The 2,744-nt window shown below is 36.3% G+C and overlaps 1 long non-coding RNA gene across 1 annotated transcript in view; it reads left to right on the forward strand.

Annotated features, from left to right (window-relative positions):
* Positions 1-2,744, forward strand: part of LOC105001066 — a 62,376-nt gene that overhangs the window by 34,782 nt on the left and 24,850 nt on the right. The window lies entirely within an intron of this gene.

Genomic DNA, 2,744 nt, shown 5'->3' on the forward strand with positions numbered 1-2,744 from the left:
CTTCTACCACACGGAAGATATCTTTCCCTTGAGAAACTTTTCTCCTGCTTTCAGGGAGACAAAGGAGGTCCAGAGTATCCTTGTACTAGCTGTTTCTCAAGTACCTTTAATTCAAAATAATCAATATGCGAACATGGCATATTTTGGGGTGACATTCTGAACCCCTATGCCCCTCTCAAACTCTCCATCTGGTGGGGGCCACAAGACCAGGCAAAGGAGGATTTTTTCCTGTTTTCTTTGTGGCTACCTTTTTGTTAGCATGCCCAGTTACTTCTTACTCCTCTATTGCTTCCCCTTTTTCAGTACCCTGAAAATGAATGTCTTGCTGTCTTCCTTCTTCCAAATCCTTGCTTTTCACTCTTAGCACCTCCTTTGTTCAGGTCATCTTCTGATTTCTCTACTCAGTTGAATTTCCTTCACTGTCTCTGCCACTACCTTCCAAACAAACCAGTCATCCTGACATTACTTTGCTTCTCCAAGCCTTCCTGAGTTGAGCAGCCACCTAAAAATGAGACAAAGCCAAGAAGTTCCTGGGTCTTACTTTTCTGACCAATTTTCTTTCTACCTCATTTTGGCAGCTTCATCAAGTAAAAGTTATATGATTTTTTTCTGTCAGTTCTTTTAAAATTGTTTGCTTATGGATATCTTTACCTTTTTAAAAACATATTTTGTATTAAAACTTTATAGGGAAGGAAATAAACTTGTTCATTTCATTACCCAGCTATAAATCCTATTAACTAATTGATATATTTTCTTTCAGTATATACAGTTTTGTATTCTGCTATATTAGTTTGCCATTGCCAGTACTGCCATAACGAAATACAGGGTGTTGATAGGGTTGGTTTCTTCTCGGTTCTCTCTCCTTGGCTTGTAGATAGCTATCTTTTCTTCTGTGTCATGTCTTTACATGTTCTTTTTGCTGTGTGTCTCAGTGTTCTAACTTTTTCCTGTAAGGACACCAGCCATATTGGATAAAGGCCTACCCTAATGACCTCATTTTAACTAAATTACCTCTTTAAAGGTCCTGTATCCAGATAGTCACATTCTGAGGTATTGGAGGTTAGGACTTCAACATAAGAATTTTGAAGGGATGCAATCAGCTCATACTTTCTCCTCTAAAACCTGCTTTCTTTAAAAATTATCTCATGAGAATCTCCCTTGTCAATAACAACTTTTGGCAACATTTTTGATGTCTGCATAATATCCCATCAGAAGAGTATACTGCAATTTTTTGAGTATACTGCAGTTTCCATGTTTTTGGATATTTTGTGTTTCCATTTTTTCACTAATATTAATGCTTCCTTGAGTCATTTTGTACGTGAATTTTTATTTGCAATCTGACCATTCTGTTGGATAGATTTTCTAAAGAGTGGCTCAAAAGGTACAACTATTTTTCTGACTGATAATTACACATTGGGAAGTTGTTTTCTAGAAACTGGTACCAGTTTACATTCATAACAGCAAAGACCACAATCAAACATGCACTCATATAAATTGCTTGGTGAGAATGAAAAAGGAACAGTTAACCTCACATGGTTATTTCAATTTGTTTCAGTTATTGATGACTAATAAGGTGACGTATTTCATGTGTTTATTATCTGTTTGTATTTCCTTTTTGTGAATGGTTTACACATATTTTATACCCATTTATGTTTGAGGATCTATCATTTATAATTAAGTACGATCTACTCGATAGAGGGAAATTTCAGAAAAAGCCAAATTTCAGAGAATATTATGAATCCAGAATCTAAGACCAATTGGTCAGAGTCTCTTTTGTGGAGAAGACTAACATGTGATGACATAGGCTTCAAGAAAGCTTGGCAGGAATGAATCTAACATGTTCCCTTTTCCAGGGAGGTCTGTTGCAGGCACACCACTGCCTGCCACTTATAAAAATAATCCTACTGAAGAGAAAGGCTGAGAGTGCGATGGCTGAGAATAGGCTGAGCTAGATGTCTGCTATATGAGGAAAACCTCTAGAAGAAATAGCATAGAGTTACAGTTCCTAGGACTATCACTCTGAAAAATTTTTAGAAGGTATGACACTGGGAGATTTTTGATGCACAGAAATTCTATGTGTATTTAGTGTCTGAAAGCTTTTTGATGTTGTTGTTAGTGTTCATGCTTGATGCCTCAGAATACTCTAGTAGAGAGAAATCTTATGAAGGTAATGAATATAAAGTAATTTTTAGTCATTGAGATTGGTTTTATTTGACATCTGAGGATTCACTCCTGAGAACTTATTCATTCATGTGACTGTAAAAATGTGGGAAGGTCTTCAGGCAGAGCTCAATTCTCCTTCAACACCAGAAATTTCATAGGGTAGGGAAACATTCCCAATGTGAAAGAAATTGCAGTGAATAATCAAGCTTTTTCCAGTATATGAAGAAGCATAGTGAAGAGAAACCCTGTGAATGTATTAACTGGAAAAGACTTTAAGACAAGCTCAGAGATTTTCTTTTGAAACATGAGAGAGAGAAGAGAATATTTGATGGGAAAAAAAATCCTCCATGCTTGTAATGCCTGTGTGGAAAGCTTTTCAGATCCAGTTCAGACCTTACTAAGTATGGAAGAATTCATGGTGCAAAGAAACCTTATGCGTGTAATGAATGTGGAAAAGAGATTTTGCTGATATCAGCCCTATAAAACATCAGAAAATTCATAGTGGAGATGGAAAGAGATCCTTCTTTATCATCGGCAAATTCATGGTGAAAAGAAACTACTAGAATGAAGAAGCCTTAAAT

Source organism: Bison bison, unplaced genomic scaffold, assembly GCF_000754665.1.
Source record: "Bison bison bison isolate TAMUID 2011002044 unplaced genomic scaffold, Bison_UMD1.0 scf7180017864378, whole genome shotgun sequence".
Taxonomy (NCBI): Eukaryota; Metazoa; Chordata; class Mammalia; order Artiodactyla; family Bovidae; genus Bison; species Bison bison.